This window comes from Pimephales promelas, chromosome 16 (genome assembly GCF_988280905.1).
Source record: "Pimephales promelas chromosome 16, fPimPro1.hap1.1, whole genome shotgun sequence".
NCBI lineage: Eukaryota > Metazoa > Chordata > Actinopteri > Cypriniformes > Leuciscidae > Pimephales > Pimephales promelas.
Window position 1 is genome coordinate 10,152,043 of NC_142784.1, and position 22,276 is coordinate 10,174,318.

The following is a 22,276-nucleotide window of genomic DNA, read 5'->3' on the forward strand; positions in this document are numbered from 1 at the left end:
ACATCTGATTATATGCAAGTGTGGTTTCGGCAAAATTGGCAAATTGCATTTCTAAAAGCACTGACCCAACGCTCTCAGATATTCATATTGGATGCTACTACGTTGGAGTCCATTGCATCAAACCTTTCACCAAATTTGCAGTGTTGCAGTGTGCAAGGCCACTGATAGCTTACTTCTGTATCTTATCTTCTACTTCCTCTTTGTTTTTGCACTTTGTGCATCATGGAAATAGTACCAGCGTCAGTTTTTTGGTGGTCTTTGCACATTTAGATAGCAACGCTTTTGCTTAGTAATTTCCAGAGGCTTACTGTAAACTTCCATCCAAGTTTCACTGATGTTTGTTATGGCCAGAGACGCACTGGCTTGTGTGGACAGTTATTGGATTATTTGGTTGTGTAGATAAATATGTTATGTAACCAGCATCATCCTGTTTGCACGTTTATGCTTCATGCACACTATCTCCATCAACGCTCTCTGGAAATTAACCCATACTCATCCGGAATAGTGTTGTCTTTATCCCAACATGGTGGCATTTTAGGCTTAGCACTGCATACTGTGGTATGGTAGTACTAATACAAAGATTTTTTGAGCAGCAGTTGCCCTTTCGGTCTATCTACGTAGGAGGGGCTTGCCAAATCCCAATCCAAACCTTAACCATCGTTGAAGAGAACACAGCAATGGCTCCAGATCAGAAAGACAGGGAGACTCCAGGGTGTGGCTTGCTGTGGGAAAGGCTGGTTGTTAAGCTCTCTGGAGGTGGAGTGCACTCTCTAGTCATCCCCTGCGTGACCCCTGAAGCACTGCTCAGGGCTCGAGAGCACTGGTACATCCTGCCATTGGGTGTGTGAGAGCAGGGAGATGGCCACACTTTCCTGTCTACGCCAAGACTCCATCTGTACCGGTGTGTGTGTGTGTGTGTTCAGGGTCCAAGTTAAGGTCAGCAATCCAGCAATCCACCTTCTCACTTACCATCTGATGTTCCTCAGAGAAGGTCTTTTTAAACAGTGTTTCTTGGACTCTGGAACATTTGGTTTTCTCTTATACAAAGTCACAATACTGGACTTGTAGGCTGGAGGTCGACCTCTATTTTTTAAATGGCCAATGTCGATATCTTAGTAGCCAATGGATAATGTAATGGCAATAATACAATTTATTGCAAATAAATCAGACACGCATTCAATTTTGGAACTTGAACATTTATTGTTGCAACAGGTTCACCCCTAGATTTTTTTATCAGTAAGATATCTCTGTAGTGTATTCCCATTGATATTACAATTTTGTATCACAACAGGGTGACTAGGAACAGGAAATTGTCTATGACTTCTTATTTCACAGGAGAAACACAAAGGCCAGATTCCCTTAATCGTCCACCACAATGAGTAAAACCACAGAATATAGTTCTGACTTGCAGCAAAATATTGTTGATCTTCACAAAATAAAAAGTGGCTGTAAGAAAATCACTACAACATTGAAAATCCCCATTTCCAACACCAAGGTAATTAAGAATATTTAAGAAGTTCCAATCAACTAAAGATGTTACGAATCTGCCAGGAAGAGGACATTTGTTTATATCATCCTAATGCATGGTGAGGATGAAAGTTTGAGGGGCCAAAGACTCTCCAAGGATCACAGATGGAGAATTGCAGAGATTATTTAAGTCTTGGGGTCAGAAAGTCTTAAAAAAACCAAACCAAACCTACATGTTGTTTTAGCAGGGTTTCCAAGAAAAATCCCCAGCTCTCATCCAATAACAAACTCCAGCATATTCAGTTTTCAGACATGACTGGGACTTCAAATGGGACCGGATTCTATGGTCAGATGAAACTAAAAAAGAGCTTTTCGGCAGCAATTCCACCAGATGACAGTGGTTGGGAGATTGGACAAGTTTTTCTACCTTGCTTTTAAATCTCTTACGGTGCGCCGGTGGATACACAATGTTACGAATGCCTGCGCGCATTTTACTTTCGCGTTTGAATTCGGAATTCGGTGGCCATTGCTTGAGGTCTTATCAATATTATATTGCTTATTATTCTTAATGGAAAACACAACAACAAAATAGTACAATGACAAACTCGCTTAAATAGGCTCTTTCACATTTGGCTTTGAAACCAAATCTTCTACCATCATCTTGTCAGTCCAGACAACACATTCTCACCCCAAGGCATCACCTTTTGACCATGCTTCAATATTCGATGCTTTAGGCGCCCTTTAGTGTCAGTTACATGACGCGATCCTTTGGCGTCATCTAACTGACGCTAACGGTAAAGCGTCAGTTAGATGACGTGGGTAGGTTTAGGTCTGGGGTAGGGTTACACGCGATCCTAGGGCGTCATCTAACTGACGCTAAAGGACGCCTAAAGCATCAGATTTTGAAGCATGGTCAAAATGCTTCCCAATGCAGTTAGGTGACGCCTTGGGGGTGAGAATGGGCTGGTCTAGAACAAGGTGAAATGGGCAAAGTGAGGTGAAATCTGACTCCTGCTGCTGTTCTGGGGTGTGTTTCCCGTACAACGACGTAGTTCGCTGCTTCACTACCATAGTTCGATGCATCGTTGGAGAAATCAACTAGCTAGTCACGACTGTTTCCCGAAACCCATTGTCGCAAAGTATCGTTCAACCACGTTGGTTTCGCACGTGGTGGAGTAATAACTACTTTTAATGAAACTGTTTGAGATCCAATTACCGCTAGATTTTTTAATATAAATTACAGACATGTCATCTGAGGGCTATTTTTAATTGTTCTCAGTTGCTTAATTACCAGACTCAATATTTGGCTCATTCTTACATAGTAGAGCGAGTTCTCACATGCGCACTATTCAAACACGTTACTTTAAATATTTTGACAAACTAAAAGACGTAAATTCCATTTCTGTGTATTCTAAATAAAAGGCGCTGGTTGTACTGAATGTCAGCTTGCTTATTTTGCTCAAGATAAGGATTTATTACCTCCAAATATCTTGCAATATAGAAACGATGCTTCTAACCACAGGTCGAGAGCTGTCGTTCAAACCACACAACTTTGCGATGCTGTTTGCGAATGTCAGTTGGAACGATGGTTTCGGGAAACACCTATGCTGATAACGACGGAACTTGCGACCATAGTTGGCTAACGATGCTTTCGGGAAACGCACCCCTGATCTGTGACTCTCATTCGGCTCATGCTAAATGTAGTGTCTGTTCCCTAACTAAACTGAATTATTTGTATTATGTAAAAAATTAAAACAACGGTGTTGCTGCTTAACCTTACGGGTTCAAATCTGTTGTTATTTGCTATTATTTGCATGACCTTTAGTAAGCATTAACTAGCATTCAAAAAGGAATTACTGAAAAGTTGGAAACTTTGTTTTTTAATAGTCTAGATGATGTCGTTTCAGAAGCGGAGCATGGTATTTGATTTTAATTGAATTTTATTAAAACGGGTATATGCGTATTAACCTTCGTGTTCTTTTAAGATTGACTTTCCATTTGTTTTGCTTCCCAGAGGCCCTAGTGATGGGTGTACGTATGTAGATAATGATAGTAATTGTGCAATTAACCTCTTATGTTCCCTTCGGATTCTTTTAATTTGTTCCTCTGACCTTATCAAAATTCACATGAGAGACATTACTGAAGCTTTAATCTGGTGTTGTTTCAGAAAGTAGACTTCAGAAAAACAACTATTATCAAATATAGTGATCTTGCTTTTGCTTCTGTCGAAAAATGAATTGAAAAAAAAAACCTGTCAAAAGTGTTTCTTCTGCTTATACATCAATCGGTGTGAAAATTCATTGCATTTATTTATGCTTATCTTGCGCCTCTCAGCCTCCAGACATAAGAAATGTGAAGGCCGTTTGAAGTGTGTTATAAAGTTGATATTTAGTTTCCAAACAGTTCGCAAAAGATTCGGAATTATATGTTGACTTTGATTAACTTTTTCATTTCAACAGATTTCACAAAACCGGGATACGTTAAACAAACATAATTTGTTAATGTTTATGTTATGTTAAACATATGTTAAATGTATATTAACTGTATGTTATATGAGTTAAGGGATTCAGGTAAATGATTGTGAAATAACGATTATGTTAAACGTAATCAACACCATCAGATCACCTTTTCTATTTGTTCATCTAGCTGATATAACTCATGTACAGCAGTCAAACAAAATCTAATGTTAATGAATTGAGGGTCAAGAGCCCAACGAAACACATACTGATCTCCATAATGGTGACCTGCAAATTCCGGTTTTCTCCTTCAGTAATTCTGCTTGTTACCATCAGGTGTCTTCAATAATGTTCAGTCATCACTCAATTATTCACTTAATTAACTTTAACACTGCTTCGGTGTTCATTTAACACTTTGCTCAGAGCTAATTGGTTCGCTTAAAATGACTTATTCCATGTTCTTGAAGTTACATGAAGAAATGTGTTTAACGTAACCCAGTTATGTGGAACCTGTTGACATAAAAAAGTTAATTTATGGAACCTGTTATCATAAAAAAGGTAATTAAAGCCAACATATAATTTTTTTAGTGTATTAATTATGTTTTTCTCAGCTATTAATACAGAATATGAAGGTTAAGAGAGTAAAAAGACTCGCTATTGATTTCTAGGGACTGTCTGTCCTGACTGTCATGTCGTTCTTTTATCTTTTCAAACCAGCTACTTTATCATCAGCGTTTGTCCTTCAGCTTTGCCCTTCTTTACCCTCTTTGCTCACTTTATACCTTCCCTTAACTTTCTTTTTTATTTCTCTGTGTCTCTATTATTCCTCCATTTTGCCAATATTGGCTTGTTTAACATTCTGCCAGCTCTGCACTGCAGTACCTGAAGCCTGGCATGAAAATGACAAAGGAGAGAGAGAGAGCGACAGAGAATGAGAGAGAGAGAGGGAAGACGAGGTTTAGCTTTGCCTGCTGCGATCTCTCTTTGTCAACTGTGAGGAACTCAAATCCTCTTCCTCTTAATCACATCCTTCCATAGTAAATTTACTGCTTGTCTAGATCACTTACAGACTGAGCATTAGATCTATACTATTATGATTTGTTTTCTATATTTATATTGCATTTTGTCTTGTTATGCAGTTGCATAAACTGCTCATTTAAATTTTGATTTGTTTGACAGCCCTATAAACAATCTAAACAAGATAAATTCACATGAGAATCAAAATCAATAGGACATTACAATTTTAATTAATATTAATTCAACTTTTTTCTTTACTTCAGTTTTAGGCTCAAACAAGAAAATAATATTTGGCAAAAATTGAAGAATGAACCCCCCAATTCCCAGCCCCCCCCCCCAAAAAAAAAAAAATGATATGTGATATGTGAAGCACTTATTGCTACATGCAATGAATGAAAGGCACCATATGAATAAAATGGTATTCTTTAAACTTTTACAAATTTGTCTTATTATTCTCTGAAAGGAAGTATCTTACAGATTATTTCCTCTCAAGTAGATTTAACTTGTTGTTTTGATTTGTACTGGACAACTACTACTTCTTAAAAAAAGTGTGTTTTGCGGTGTAAGCTTTCTGTGCGCAAACACACCTGCATGAAAGCTTAGACAACAGAAGGGAAGCTATTTGAAGTCTGTCAGGGTTGCACAGGCAGAACTCCACAGGAAGACAGGAAGTGAGCGGTTAATAGATGACGATATGCTGTGAAGAACAGCTCTACAGCAGAGTGTGACGTTCGGACGGCTCCCTCCCATGATTCCTGTGGAGGAAAGCTGTATGTGTTTGCATAATTTGCTTATTATGAGTCTTAAATGTTCCTTTCAAATGTGCGGTGGTCAACAGTTTGTGTGTTTTTTTTTTTCTTTTATAGAATTATTGTTTGATGCTGCTCATGCTGAACTCAGTCTGTTGGTAATCCGTTTCAAAGAAAAAGAGCACAATATCATTGCAAAACTGAACTCTTTCGCAACTCTTTGCTCTCTCTCCACTATCTTTTCCTTCCTTCCTTCTGTTTTTCCTCCGTTCCTCCCTTCTTCCTCTCACAGTCTGCGTGCGGGGAGTGAGGTAACCTTGATGCCCAGATGGGTGACGTCATTCGGGCACCCTGGGGAATATGCACTCTCTCTTTCTCAGAAACACACAAAAACACACACACTGAGTGTGGTTCTTTTCGTTTAATCGATGACACGCTCAAACCGAGGGTGGCATAGCAAACGGAAAGGAGAATGTACATTCTCATAAGCAGAAGCCTTTATTACCCTTAATGGCTGCATTCACACTGCTGTTGAACATGGCTTTAAAGGTATAGCGGAGGATCTTTCCGAATTTTAGAGAAGACCCGCCCTCTCCAATTTTTTTAAAAAAAATGCACATGCACAAACACAACACTCTTGCTCCCGAGAGCTAGGGAACGTCTATACGCCTTGCACAATTATGTTGCAAATTCTAAACTAACTAAAAAACATTCATAAAAAAGACAACATGTCAAATGCCCTTCCGTGTTTTATTTACTTATACTGATCGATTGAGTGACCGAGGACTCAAGACATGATATGTGCAACCCTGTATCACACGAAATACGTTCTGAGGAAACTAGTTTGCAAATCGCAATTACGTTACATAATATCTCTCATTGTTAATACGTTATTTTTATACATAGTTGCATATGGAGAAGTAGCTTGTTGCATTTGTGTAATAATAAACACACAAGATTTTAGAATATTTCAGCGTGATACCATTTACCATTTTGGACAAAAGGCTACTTTAGACAAATTGAGATGTTTACCGTGTCTATGCGGTGCATGACTCGTGCCAGGGCTAGCATTGTAGCTTGCATTAACTTTTACTAGTGATTTTAAATGGATTTCTCCAAATAACTTTACCTGTCTGGTAGAATCTTCGCGACTGCGGCATCAGCGAGAAGCCCAACCTGTGCTTTTAGCGCACGCCAGCGTGTGATATTCACCCAAAATCTCTCTGGTCTTGTTTCTATATTCTGTGGCCTTTCTCTTCTTATCATACACTTAGTAAACATTTTTTCTCTTTCGACCCTCAGCCATTTTCAAAGGAATGGCTGAAACCGTAACTCCGACATAATACACATGAAAGTGAAAACTACATAGGGATGAGCACGTAGCCTACGACGGCCTTACGTAAACATATCACCAGAATGATTGACACTTAGGTGGACCAATAGTATAGACTACCCACCCGGAAAAAGAAAATCCTCTGCTATACCTTTAATGTCATTTGTCCATGTGTGAACTGCAAAGATCATAATGAATCTGATATTTTCAGGTCAGATCTGAGCCACTTACAAATGTGGAAATACATTTAATATACCCGTGGCATGTTGGGAAAAAAAAAAAAAAAAAAAATATATATATATATATATATATATATATATCAAAATAAAGGTATCGATGAGCTCTATCCAATGGTACCAAAATACTTATCTGAGATCAAACTGTGTTGAATAAAGCAACAAAAAGGCGTATCTGACGTATTTGACTTATTTTTTACATTTGAAAATGTTTGAGAAAATGTTCATTGTGTTAAAATGCCATACATTTTTTTACTTAAATACTCATTAATGTAAGTATGTATGCCTGTGGTTGCAATGTTTGTGGTTTAAGGTTAATAATACAGGTGATTGAAGTGTGGTCAAAAATTTAGTTTTGTCTCTCCTGTAAAGTTTGTTAAAAGCCACTTATGCCCCTCTGGCTCCAAGCCCTCGATATATACATATGTGTATATATACAGTATATATATATATATATATATATATATATATATATATATATATATATATATAGTTTTTACCTCTAATTTAATTTAATATACACCATCAGATTTAATATAAACCATTCTGACTGAAACTTCACTCTAGCTGCTGCAGTTTGGACGGTCCCAGTACTGAGCCTTGTGGTACACCATACTGAACCTGTGATTCATCTGTATTTGTTATCTTGACTATAATAGTATAGTATATATATATAGTCAGATAAATAAGATTTAAATCATGCTAATACCATTCCACTAATGCCAACATCATTTTTGAGCATTATTGTCAATAGTATCAAAGGCAGCTATAAGGTCCAGTAATACTAAAATAGATAAACAACCATGATCAGATGATAAGAGCAAGCAATTTATACTCTTCTCTAACTCTAATGAGAGCAGTTCGGGCTTTATATTTTGCCACTTCTCCTCAGATAGTATTTAGTTTATTTACCATTTATTTACCAGGTTGGTTTGAATCTGGATGATCAGACTGATTTCATGAAATGACACGCCAATTCGTATTTCCATTTTTGGTGTGCTATCGACCCGCAAAATCGCTTTTCAGCGTGTTTATGAACGCTGTTGACTTAACGTTACATTACTGTATATATAAATAAATGACCTACCCCAACCCTGTCCCTAAACCCACCCGTCACTGGGGTTAATAGCATTTTTGAGTCTTCATACCATCCTAGGAAAAAAAATATTGCTCCCCAGATGTAGATCTACATTTTGCTTCGTTTCGCTCGGACATTTAACGGCGCGTACATACACGTGGAATCACTCGGACATTTAACCGCGTAGACATACACGCATACACGCGGATAGCTCAAAATTTGTATAGATAACACTATACGTGTATGTTTACGCAAAAGTCATGATGTCATGTTGCGATGATAATGTTCTCCATGATGTACAAAGGTGTTCACATGATCAGTATAACAATTATGCTTATTTGATTAATGTAATTATTAATTAAACAGAAAAGTTCAAAATGGTTTGAAACTTGGTTTAAACAGTGACAATATATGTTAAAATGTTTAATGAACACAAATCAGAAGTTTCTATAATTCGATATGATTTTTTATCATTTATGAAATTACAAGTCATTTTAAATTATAATTTAAATCAAAACAATCAATGATTGTATATTTTTAAGTTCCTTTTTATCTTTCCACTTTTTTCATTCAATAAGTTAAATTGACCCGAGCTCTACAGTCAAACATGAAATTAATAATTACCATGTTTATTTCCTTAATACAAATTCGTAGATTTTTGTGAATGATTCACCAGTGCGTGGTAATCCAAACATGTTTGTCTGCACAATAACTTGTTCCACCTGTGATACAACTGATGTCACCTTATACTTCTCGACTCCTCCCTTCAAACAACCTGCCTCCGTCCTATTATAAAACACCCACTATTATGATCTAATCAATTCCTTGCAGATCAAATTAAATCCAGCCCTGCATTCTTGAACATTTGACATTCCTGTTAGTCCTGTTAAATGAGTTGCAGATGGCATTTCACTTTGACTTGATTGTCAAAAACACTATTTCGTTAAAAAAGCTGCTATCAGCAGGTCTATACAGTGTGCGTATTGGTTTACAGTGGAAGGGGGGCTCGTGTGAAGTGCGCTCAAGTGTCTAACTACTTCAGGGCATGTTGGGCTGCCGGCACAGAACAGAATGGCCTTTTGTACCACAACAGTACGACTCTCTGTCCTTGTACCCTTTAACCGGCCACAATGGAAGCCCCCTCTAACGGCGCAGAAGTGTTAGCACACTTTGAGCGGGCAGCCTGAATGAAGTCCCTATGAATGAGCGGTCAGAGGACTGTGGGAACAGGGGGTGGTGGGGCGATTTTCAATGGGAGTTACTGTGGAGCCAAATGTACGGAGGAAAGGAAGGGTTGCGGTTTGTTTTTACGGGGTATGCCTCGAACTCTGTGGATACTCTAAATAGCTTGATGTAAATGTTACTGTATGAACTGCGAGATGATGGAGTCCATGTTATTTTTGCCCATGTTATTTCCCCTTTCTCACTCTTTTGAACGAAGAGTTCACCTCAAAATTAAAACCATGTCATAAGTTACTCACCCTTGTATCATTTCCTTTTTTCTTCTGTGAAACACTAATGGGGATGTTGAAACCAATGATTCAGAAATTTAAAGTGCATGAGTCATTAATTTTCTGATGCTTTTATGGTGTTATTTTTACCTTTTAGAAGCTTGATAGCTAATAGTCCCCAACCATTTGATTTGGATTGAAAAGGACAACATGACATTCTGCTAAACATATCATTTTGTGTTCAACTTTAAAAATAAAATCATACAGGTTTGAAATTATCCATAGATGAATGATACCTCAAACCATGTGGCTCGTTTCTTTTCTAAACAATCAGACTTTTTGACTTGGGGGGGAATTTGAGTTGCCTACATAAGCACCATGGCTCAAATTGTGAATAAATTATTGCAACATTTTGTTTTTTTGGCTAAAATATGCCTATTTTTGGGGCATTTTAGTGGGCAAACATCATTACATTAAAGGGATAGTTCACACGAAAATAAAAATTCTGTCATCATTTTCTCACCCTCAAGTTGATTCAAACCTGTATGAATTTCTTTCTTCTGCTGAACGCTAAAGCAGTTATTGTGAAGAATGTCAGTTCATCGACAAACATTGAAAAACATCACAAGGTAAAAAAAAAAGTAAAAGTTAAAAAAAAATATACTTGATTCGGTCACAAAAAGATCTACAACATGCATTTTCAAAATGGCGTAAATTTTCATTTCAAGCGACTTCTCTCACAAAATTGTTCCCTCGAAAAAATGTTTGTTCTTATGTAGAACTATTGTGTTTCCCAAGAAACGTTGCATTCGCTAGTAAAATATGCGTTCTGTGGCAAAACGACTGTGTTCCTCGACAACATTACTAAAACATAGCTTTTCCTCCCACCTCATATTATTTCCATCTCCAAAAGTTCTGAGAGTGAATGCAAAGTTTCTCGCGGTAACACAAAAGAGAAATTTTACCTCCCATCTTTAATTTTTTTAAATCACCATGTCCCATTAGGGGCTTCAAATGGTTGCCTGGCAGAAGATGGTCATTTTAATGTTGCGAGCAAGATTCAAACACATATTTCCCATAGGAGCACCAGGGCTCAATGTGTCAGCATGTCACATTAGGCCAAAGCTCCTATTTTGACTCTAGGTGTTACATTCATTTATAAGGAACTTTCGTCTATTTTGTCATAATGTGTGGAATGAAACAAGCAGCCACCTTAGGCATTTTTCATAGACCATTTTCCTTCATCCCTTAGAGAACTCCCCTGTTGATTCTCTCTCATCCCCTTTTTTTGTGTGTCTCAAACCCCCTCCTACCCTCACAGACCCTCCTGACTGTGATTTCCAAACTCCCCTGTGTTGTTTGTCTGTGCGTTCATTCTTCCCTCCCGCCCCTGTCTGAAAGCGTTCTGCTCGCTGTTTACGGTCTCTCTGCGACGGACGCCAGAGTAAGAGACGAGAAGAGGAAATGAGAGGGGGAAGGCAGTGTCTTTCATGTGTTTGTGGCGTGTGAGGTACGTACAGTGCTTGTTCTTGGCGTGTTGAATGAGGGATTGATTTATTGGTTTGTTTTCCCGCCGTCCGGGGTGCAGCCGTTGCTGACTTAACAGCACATGTAGAGCTATACGTGTTTACTACGGGCTGTTTCATTATGTTTATGGCTGTGTTTCTAGCCCACTTTTGCTCAGACAATTTATACTGAGAACAAATAGCTTATTTGAACTTTGTGTGAATTGCGTTTATCTCCATTTGCACTTTATGTAAACAAGATGCTATTTCTACATTTGGTGCACAGCATGATATGCGCTTAGTCTAAATAGCATCCGGGTCAATGAACCAGAAGAAAAACTTAGTTTAAAAGAAAATCTAAGTTAAAGAGCTGGCAAGTTCTTAGAAATTTTAGATCTGTCGCAGTTTTCAGTTGTAAAGATGCAAAAATGTCAAGTGGTGCAACCAACAATTAAAAAGTTCATTACACAAATTACACTCTTCTCAAACAATTTATGTATTAACAATGTTTGGAGCTCTGCACATGACATATATATGGTGTATATGTATATATATATGAAGAGTTCAGATGCAAAAGCCTCTAAATGCCATTTGAAATTTTCTTCTTTAATGATGATTTTTATCAAACTTGTATATTTAAGTTCAGTAATTTCACTTAAATAACAATTAATAGGTAATTATCATTGCCATTTAAGTGAAATCACTGAACTTAAATATACAGGCTTGACAAAAATCATCATTAAAGAAGAAAATTTCAAATGGCATTTAGAGGCTTTTGCATCTGAACTCTTCATATATATATATCGTGGTCATGATTTACTAAAATGTGAAAACAAAATTGTTTTCTCATTTTAGTAAATCATGGCCACATTATACTAATCCATTCCTTTGTTTTGATTAAACTAAAACAAGGGAACACATTATTACAACATGGCCATGATTTAGTTAGCAAAACAAGGGACTGAATTATCATATATGCACGATTAACTTAAAACGAGGGAACAAGTTAGTAAAACGTGCTGACGTATTAGTAAGTTGTGGGAATGAATTGTTAATTCGTTGCAAAGATATCCCTATTTTGTGTTGTTTTTCTTTCCTAAGGGAAGGCTTTTGTTATTGGCTTGAACCACAATCTTTTCGACCAAACATTTCCCTCTGATTGTAGCTGTAGTCAACGGTAATGTTTAGGAATGTTTCACAGGAACTTTGTTTCAAGAACCACAAACGATGTTGATCTGTCTTGCCGAGCGAAAACAATCACTGTTTGGAGACAATAACGTGTCTGAGGATATGTCTAAGAGATAAGTAGTGGTTTGCTAAGTCTGCATTAACAGGTGTGTGTGTGTGTGTGTTGTGGTTGTTTGTGTACATGTGTGAGTTATTGAGTGGGTCTCGCTGTCGGAGTGTGGAGAGAGGTCATGAATTGAAGAAAAGAGGAAAAGGAGATTGCTGAACCCTGACTTCCGTTTTGTGTCACCACTGAGAGCTCGGGCCAGCAGTCTCTCTCTCTCTCTCTCTCTCTCACACCCTTGTTTTGCCCTCTCACCCACTTGTATTCAGTCTATTAGATATGTAGCATTTATTAGAACTACGTTACAGTAAGGAAGGTGTAATGTGTAGTGACTGTAAGCCATTGGTAGGTTGTCTTCATGAAAAATTGTGACTGTGGTTTAAAGAAAAACAACATATTCCTGTTTTTTGAGCGGTCCAATGATGAGTGTTTGGGGCAGGACAATCTGTTGATCGGCCAAGGAGTTGGAAGGTTTTGGTTTTAGTATTTCTTAAAGGGGTCATAAACTGGCTTTTAAAATTTTATTGTATTGTTGTCTGAGGTCAACTTATGTCATTCGCTTGGTTTTTACATTCAAAAACATCAAAATGAATAAGTAATAGGCTATTTTGTACACTAGTTTTGAGCCTAGCTAAAAAACGCTGTGTTTTAAGGGCGTCTCGCACTGAAGACTTGGAAGTAAACGCCCACTGCTGTGAGTGGATAACAGTTTTACATATTATGATGAGTTTCAACTCACCTGTCAATCCACATGGGGGAAATTGTTTTGAAAACGTCCAATATTGTAAAATGGCAACCGGAATGATTCGCCCATACATGTTCGACCCAGAGTCCGTGTGTTGCACAATTCCTGTCAGATCCAATATAGACGGCACAGCACCGTTCTTTACTCTTAATCGATCTGCAAATCCAGTCTTGTTTACACAACAATCCTCAGTGAAATGAAGCGAACAGACGGACAATGTTTTACCTCATCAGCTGGAACGTCATTAAAAATAAAGTTAAACCATGCAACCTATTGAAATCCAGAGGAAGCTTATGCAGCGACTGTCGTCTTTCACAACCAGGCACTGCACAATATTCTGTATTGCACGGCAGATCGATCCTATTTGTCATCACGAGGTAGGAATCTATGTTATTTAGCTATGCGTGTAATGCGCAAATCGGTGGGCGGGGCTAAACCGGCCATGTTGAAGTAGGCATTGATCTTCTTCTGTGGGGGTGGTGTTTTATCATCTTTGACGTCATAGTTCTCCACTTTTAAAAACGAGTCGTTTGCTGAGGCTGGTGTCAATCAAAGCTTTTATTGGACTAACAAGGACGTTTTCAGTTCTGAAACTTACAGGATATTTTTATAATATGATGACCTCTTCGATGTCAAAAGCTCAAGGAAAATTTGATTTCTCAGTTTATCACCTCTTTAAGAATTCAAGGTTATTTCATACATAGAGCCATAAGTAATTGTTGACAATGCTTTTGACAGAGCATAGCTGAAATTAATTTTTATTGGATTGATTAGATTGAACTTTTTAGCTGATGCAATGTAAAAATAACCACAAAGACACACACCAAAAAACACTTGGAACACATTAACAACCACTTATACATCACACAAGTGGTGGAGAGTTTTGCACGGACAGGCATTTTCCATATTTTGGTATCAGGCATAGGGATACTTAAAGGCACAATTCACCCAAAAAAAGACATTTCTGTCATTAATTACTCACCCTGACCCATCTTTGAAACACAATACTTTTAATGAACGTAATGAAGGGAGAATTTATTTACACTTAGTGCTTATTTTCATTAACTCTGTTCACCATATGTCTGATTGAGACAAAGTTACAAAAGAAAGGCTTAACGCTTTAGCTTTTGTTGTGAATCCACCATTTTCCGAACTTATTCTTCTCTCTTTTCCCCTTGTGCATACGCTTGGAGAGGCGTTCACTTTAAATAATAGTTAACAAGATATTAGAAAAGTGGGTAAAAATCACCAAACTTGTATTTAATAATGGGGGTATGGTTATCTTATGGCTTCAGTGACAGGGTAATGTCCTATAGTAAGGCAACATTCACTTATGATTTTAATAAATATAATTATATACACTGAATATTATTCCATTTTATAATATACTATAATACCTTGAGGTGCAAATAGGGCAAAAAGAAGCACAACAGAACACAAAAGCAAAAAGGCACTTGATCGATGATGTCTGTGAGTTAGGGCTGTGCAATTAATTATAATTGATTTTCAATTTCGATTTTGGCTTCCAACGATTATGAAAACAAGATAATCGAGGTAAAACGATTACTGTGCCGTCCAGTGCACCTGTTTCTGCCTTAGCTTAACATCCAAATCAGCCAGAGAAGTGAGCGTTGTAAAATGCAGTCTACTGTTGGTGATCTGTGGGACGTGTTTGAAATTAAACAGTGTTAAAAAAGCCCATTAAGAGCTGCAAAAGAGACACTGTTTCCTTGGCGCCATTATCTGTGTGCACTCCGAGTCGGAGTCGAACGCGGAAAAGCAAATGGGCTTTGAGTGTAGCATTAGATCTTAAAGTGACAGCAGCATAATGGTGCGTTCACACCGGACGCGAATAGTACGTCAGGCGCGAGTGATTTCAATCTTAAAGTCCCCGTGAAATCAAAATTGAACCTATTTACTTTGTTAGCGCATATTACTAGTCTTGTGGTGAACAATTAATCCGTGCAAGTGAATATATATTAAAAAAAATGTTTTACCTTAGTAATCTTTAATCAAAATCTGAAAAGTTACTTCCGGTCTGGAACGGTTTCTTTTTCTGATGACGTAGGTTTCACAGTTTGGGTGGGGAAACGCTTAACCACTCCCCTCAAACCGTTAGTTTGCTGTGAGCGAGAGATGGAGAGGAGGAGCGCTAGAGTAAAACCCTGCCCTCTGTTCAATATTCCGTTTCACTTGGAAATACGTCACAGCACTGGAGAAAAATCGTTTGCAACTTCCGGTTCACGGGGACTTTAAGTCAATGCAAAGACGCGTTACACGCGTAAAAAATTTCTGCGGCGCGAATGAGGCGGTAGACTCGAATATGCCTCATTCGCGTGAATTGAGCATCTGGCACGTTAGGCACGTTATGCACGAATTATTTAGTTAGTGCTATTTGTGCATTCACGCGTTTGACGCAAATTCGCGCCTGCCGCCCGAGTTGAAAAATCTGAACTTTGGCGTTAATTCGCCAATCAGAGTGGTGAAGTGTCTGGATGCTTCAATAAATTATTTTGTAATATGACTAAATGCACAACAAAGCAAATATTTTATCACTTAAAACTTCATTTTAATATACGAGACATGTTCATTTTGTATTGAATGTTATTTATATCAAAACCTATATTATATGAAATATTATTATGATGTAAAGACAACCAAAATACATGCAAGTTCGTGTCTGGACGTGAGAGAGAAAAAATCACAGGACAGGTTAATGACTTTTGGAGGCTGGCTGTATTTATGTATTTATGACAGCTAGATTAGGTGGATGAGGGCGAGGGTGATCCTCGCTTGCTCTGATGCCGGACAACAGGTCATCAAACTGGAAGCGGGACAGCGTTGGTCATCGAGGCGCAGCTCCTGGAGTGAGCAAATGGTGAAACTCGCCAAACGGTTCGCCTCTGAAGGGTCCGGTAGACACAAACACGGCGACGATGAACCCAGCGCTGGCTCTCCAGAGCAAATACAGAGCGACCGTCTCGATGAATGCCCAAATAACATAAAAAAGATGTCCGCCAATGGGTTTCGTTTCTGATGCGCGTGACACGCTAAATTTTGCATCAGACTTTTGTTTTTACACGCGTCAATTTCGCTCTTGACGCGCGAATGGATTCAAAGTGTTCAAGCGTATAACTAGACGCGGTAGGTGCGAATTTGACATGCTATTGGCGTCTGGTGTGAACTCACAGTGATAAATCTGCTGCAGTCCGTCATTAATGATAATAAAACAACAGATGACAAAGGAAAATCACTCACTCACTCACTGAATAACGTAGCTTTAAAGTCCCCATGAAATCAACATCGATCATACTTACTTTGTTTGCCTAAATTGGTCATTTTGTAGTGAACAATTCATACATGCAAGTCGATCCACACAAAAATTTTTTTTGACTTTGTAAACTTTAATCAAATTTTGAAAATGCCCCTCCCCTCTGCATTGGAGGACCTTGCCCGATGACGTAGGCTTTACGGTTTGGGTGTCTCCCTAACATCCATGACCACGCCCCTCCAACTGACAGCTGCTGTGTGTTTGCGAGCGCCGAGCGAGCATTGATTGACAGCGTGTGTAAACTTGCGTCATCCTCCATTTCAGAATGAAACACCCATTTTTCTAGATCCATTCAGGTGCTAGTTGGAAAAAAAAGCCACACCCACTATTTCGCCTCATTTAGTATTCCGTTTCTCTCGGAAATACGTCACAACACTGGAGAAAAGTCGTTTGCAACTTCCGGTTCACGGGGACTTTAATAAGGACCCAGACAGCAAACTGACATTGAATCAACGTGGAAACGACGTCTCTCATGACATTGAAACAACGTTGATTTGCTCATCGAATTAACGTTGAACCAACGTCAGACGCGGCATTCTTCAAAGCTAAATGAAATCGAAAATTGGTTTGCTTTCATAACGTTGAAACAACGCGTTGATTTCAAGTTGATTTTCCGTTAGTTTTGAAAGAATGACGCGTCTGACGTTGGTTCAACGTTAATTTGATGAGCAAAACAATGTCAGATCAACGTTGTTTCGATGTCATATTTCCACGTTGATTCAATGTCAGTTTGCTATCTGGGGATGAATCTATGTGTAATGTGCACTGTAAGACCATTCAGCGTTATGTGAGGGATAATGTGTCAGGGTTTATTCTGCAATAAAAACATGGTTACATATGATTTACATCTGATTATTAAATCTGAATACCACTCTAAAACTTAAAACACTGTTTATTTCAATTGTATTTTTGTTCTGTTATCCTTTTAGTTTGTAATTAGTTTCTTTGTTCTTATTGTATTGCTGAGTGCTAACCTAGTATTATTTTTTCCCGAAGTATCGCTAATTGTGAAATTTCACTGATATTTAATATTACTCAAATCATGAACTAAGACTTTGGTCATATCGCCGATCAATAATCGTGTCAAATAATCGGAATTACAAAGCTGACCAAAAATAATCGTGATTATGATTTTTGCCATAATGGAGCAGCCCAATTTGTGAGTTCACTTCTCTGTAGAGCACTGGCCTAATTACAGATCTGGTGTCATCCTATTTATCAGAGCTTTCCCAGCTGCTCAATATCCACTTTCGGCAAGGTAATGTTTTTCTGTGCGCAAGTGTGTTTTGTTTGTGTAATCCACACCCTGCGAGGAATTCCACTTCCTCAAATGATCAGGGAAGGTCACTTAGGCCCTGACATTTGCTGTTAAGATTTTACAGATTGTGTGTGTGTGTGTGAGTGAGTGTGCGTCACACCTCAAAGCCCTGATCAAACTGGAAAGTGCCACTCACTTCCTCTAAAAAACAACAGTGTAGTCAGTGGGAGAATCTTTTTCTGTAGAACTGAGCCCATTATCCTCACCATATATATATATATATATATATATATATATATATATATATAATATAATGTAATGTAAAATAACATTGTTTACATAATTTTTCTTAATTTTTTAAAGTGAAACATTTCAAAAGTAATATTTTTATTTTAATATTATATATATATATATATATATATATATATATATATATATATATATATATATATATATATATGAAGAGTTCAGATGCAAAAGCCTCTAAATGCCATTTGAAATTTTCTTCTTTAATGATGATTTTTATCAAACTATATATATTTAATATTTAATGTATATTTAACTTCAGTAATTTCACTTAAAGGGTAACTAAACCCCTGGTCAGAGCCTGACTCCACCCACTGGCAATATTTGAAAATGCTGAAAAAGTGGGCGGAGATAAAGGGGACGAAATATATGCTAAAACACTCCATCCTGGTCATTTTCAATACTCACAATTCCAATTCCTGACTCCCTACTGTGGTTTTGACGACACAAGATGGTTTTTATATTGCCAAGGGCGTAGTTCGCGTGGTGAGCTGAAACCTGCGTACGTCACGAAGTGCGGAACATCCAATAGGAAAATTCAACTGCAATAGCCACCGTTCAACCTGAAGAGGGCAGCACTAAGACGCTTTTACACCATATATTGTAGAAATAGAACAATTTATAAACAAATGTCAAAAAAGTTACTCGAATCAATGACTGGTATTAATAAAGATCCATTCTTACAGATCATTAACTAAAAAAAGTTGGTTAAGAGTTTAGTTACTCTTTAAATAACAATTAATAGGTAATTATCATCGCCATTCAAGTGAAATTACTGAACTTAAATATACAAGTTTGATAAAAATCATCATTAAAGAAGAAAATTTCAAATGGCATTTAGAGGCTTTTGCATCTGAACTCTTCATATATATCTATATATACATATTTGTAATAATAGTAGTAATACATTATTATTATTTTATAGCATAGTGATATATAATCACAAGATCTTCAAGAGAAAAATCCCAATTCGATTCCTCCCTGAATCAAGCAGCCCTATTTCTGCTTGAACAATATTTGTAGTCATCATTCGTCTGCGAGTGCACTCATATTTTAGCAAGTCAGACAATGTAGATTGTGTGTGTAATTATGTATGTGTATGTGATTATTTGTACTTGGACCTCACCCACGTCTGCTGGCGACAGAATGTCTGAGCACCTTCATTTGGACGACTGCAGACCGATGATGGCCTGGCTCTCGGACTTGCGCTGTTTTCCACCCTTTCTCTTCACCCTTCTTCTGTATTCTTCTCACTTGGATGGAGCAATGCCCATGCTGGCTGTCCAAAGCAGACTTTGTTACCTCATCTTTCCTTCGGATGGTCTCCGAGGGCTGATTAAAGCGTGTGTGGCCCCGCTGGTCTCTTAATAACCGTTCAGAGAGTTTGTTGTATAGTTGGCTCTCCCTCCTTTCAAGGTGGCTTTGGCTTGGCTTGGGTGGGTTTCTTGGGGCAGGAGTGTGAGGGTATTTCTAGCTCTCAGGGGCAGAGGTTGGGCTATGCCAGCCTTCCCCCCATCGAGCCGTTTCCTTTCGAAAACACTCCTCAGGAAACCACTTCAAACAATCACATTCCGACAGAGAAAGGTCCGCACCACTCCTGGAACTTGGGAAAACCTCTCCCTTCCCCTCGAAAGGCTACTCTTTTTCTCCTTCTCGCTCTCATGAGTGAGTCTCCATCTCGCCGTAGGTGTCTTGTTGGCCGTCAACTTACACATACGGGCAATTGTTTTTGCCATTGTATCTTTAAGTCATATTATATGTAAATGAGTTCTGTTATGATTAGTTCATCTACTGCATCTCGTACAATCAGGACATTTTCTGATTGGCTTACATGCAATGGCCTTGGTTTGCATTAAATATACAGTATATGGACGAAAGTATTGGGACACTTCTTAATTCGATTCAGTCAGGCCCACTTGATACAGGTGTATCAAATCAAGCATAAAGGTTTTAGGTCGTCCTGAAGAGCTCAGTGAATTCAGATGTGGTACTGTGATAGAATGCCACCTTTGCAATGAGTGAGTTCATAAAATGTCATCCCTGCTAGATATTCCACACTCAACATTAAACGAGTAGTTCACTTTTAAAAAAAAAAAACTTTTGCTGATAATTTACTCACCCCCATGTCATCCAAGATGCCCACGTCTTTCTTTCTTCAGTCGAAAAGAAATTAAGGTTTTTGATGAAAAATATAATGGACTTCATTGGCAATGTTGTGCAAGTTACTTCCAAACTGTAATACATTAGGTATTACTTGTTACTGTTATTTAAAAGTAATTCATTACCTTACAATATTACTGTCTCAGAATTGTAATGCGTTACATTACTCATGTATTACTTTTGAGTTACTTTCACCAAAATAACTAAGTAGAACTTAACTTTGGGGCTGTAACGATATGCAATATGAAACCGAAATCGCGATTCGCCACACGACTCAGATCAACGAACCTACAGAATCGCGACACACCTCTTCCAACTCCAGCGTTATTCTCCTTACCGTCAAGATCCAATGCTGCCTTATCTTTAAATTAGGCTATTAGTATTATTTGAAGTTAACATTATAAAATACGTAGACCTACACCACATAACTAGTCGAGGATAAACTATTTAAAATTGGGGAAGTCCAGCATTATGGACATGACATTTGCAGTCAAAACTTGAAATAAAAATTCTCAGAAAATACATATATTGAAACATATATAGGCTACTTCCTTAAAGGACTCCAGACATTAGACAAATATCAGTCTATGTTTTATTTTTAATATTAAGGAAAAGACACACAGTCATGCGTGACAAAAAAATAGGAGGCAAAATATATTTTTTGTAATTCTGTTAATTACACTGCGCAAATCAGATGAGGAAGGGTTGGCTCTCCAGTCTCCATAGAACTTAAAATATTCATTTTATTTTAGTTTTCGTGTTCGCATTTATGAGGAAAAAACAATGTTACAGACGCGACCGCTCTGAACTGGCACTAAAAGACTGCTTTAAAACTTTCACATAGTCTGTTGCCTTTAAGAAGTAAAAGCAGGCAATACACTGTAATACAACTGTAATACAAGCCTCACTAAACATGTAACGAGTAAAATATTACTGAAAATTGATTAGTAATGCCTTACACTACTGCGTTACAGCAAAAAGTAATATGTTACTGTAATGTATTACTTTTGTAATGCGTTACTCCCAACACTGTTCATTGGGCACCAAACAGTTCCAAATGAACGAATCTTTTTTCGAGTCATTTTGTGACTAAATTACTCGTTAAAAGATTTGTTTGATTTTGATGAACGAGTTCGAACAGGAGAGTCACGAACGCTCATCACAGAACACAGAACAGAGCAAGGCGAGCATTTGTGCTTATAAAACTTAAACTTTTTTATTTATTTTTTAAATGAGCGATCGTTTCGCTAGATAAGACCCTTATTCATCGTCTGGTGTCGTTTAAAGCCCTTTGAAGCTGCACTGAAACTGTCATTTGGACCTTGAACCGTTTGGTTCCCATTGAAGTCCATTATATGGAGAAAAATCCTGAAATGTTTTCTTCAAAAACCTTAAATTCTTTTCGACTGAAGAAAGACTTTTTTTTTAAAAAAAAAAGTGAACTACTCCTTTAAGTTTTATTATTGGAAAGTAATGTGTTTTTGGAACTGAAACATCTCAACACATAGCAACACTGTTTCGGCCCAGATCCGGCCCACATCTGGCACTTGTGGAATACTGATCTGGCCCACATGCAGCGTGGAATGGCGGCCCTTGGGCGGACTGCTTCTGTTTGCCAGATCTGGGCCACAAGCAGGCCATAGCAATGCCACATCAGCCAAGAGCAAAGAAATAAACCAGAACTGGACCTTATCTGATCCACAAAATCTGTGTATATTATATATGGAGTCATCTCAGCCTTAATAAGCCTGCAGAATCACTGAAGGGAAGAAAAGAACAGAAAAAGAGACAAGCAGAAACACAAGAACTTGAAACAAGAAAATGAAATCATAGCTGAAGAGAAAAGAAGACATTAAATCTCTGAAGATCTCAGCAGAGGAGGATTAGACACTA

General features: G+C 37.9%; 1 protein-coding gene across 2 annotated transcripts in view; it reads left to right on the plus strand.

Annotated features, from left to right (window-relative positions):
* ece2b (endothelin converting enzyme 2b) overlaps positions 1–22,276 on the plus strand; it is an 82,234-nt gene that overhangs the window by 6,896 nt on the left and 53,062 nt on the right. The window contains exon 1 of one of the 2 annotated variants that reach the window (XM_039660084.2): positions 11,201–11,297. The exons of the other annotated variant lie outside the window; for it this stretch is intronic. The gene's annotated coding sequence lies outside the window, so the exon portion shown is untranslated. Of the gene's footprint in view, positions 1–11,200; positions 11,298–22,276 lie in introns of those variants that run through there. 2 annotated transcript variants of the gene reach the window in all.